The 417-nt window shown below is 25.7% G+C and overlaps 1 protein-coding gene across 2 annotated transcripts in view; it reads left to right on the forward strand.

Annotated features, from left to right (window-relative positions):
* LOC106683297 (myosin-2 heavy chain) overlaps nt 1-417 on the forward strand; it is an 82,691-nt gene that overhangs the window by 4,580 nt on the left and 77,694 nt on the right. The window lies entirely within an intron of this gene.

A 417-nucleotide genomic window follows, 5' to 3' on the forward strand; every position in this document is an offset into this window, starting at 1 on the left:
CCTCTTATATGCCATTATGACAACTAAAACTCCTGTCATTAGGGTGAGAAATGTTTATTTAATACAATACACAATTTTTAAAAAACTTACATTTTATATTATTGAAAATTGGAGTTATCTACATCAAATAAGTGTTGTCGTATATAAAATTTTTGTTTTTTTAAATTTTGGAGGTGAGAATTTAAATTTAAGATTATCCTTGAGTATGACTGAATTTGCCGAAACATTGGACATTTAAAAGAATGAAGAGTGTTTGGAGACTAAACTTGGATACCAAATAATTTAATTAAACAAAATTAAATTTGTTGCATAATGGAATGATCGAAACACCATTGTAATAATTGCACAACCATTCCACTTAATCAATTTGGTAGTTATCCGATTAATAAAAGTATTGTTATTAAGATTTGAACTAAA

Source organism: Halyomorpha halys, unplaced genomic scaffold (genome assembly GCF_000696795.3).
Source record: "Halyomorpha halys isolate HHAL.00 unplaced genomic scaffold, Hhal_1.1 Scaffold476.1, whole genome shotgun sequence".
Lineage (NCBI taxonomy): Eukaryota > Metazoa > Arthropoda > Insecta > Hemiptera > Pentatomidae > Halyomorpha > Halyomorpha halys.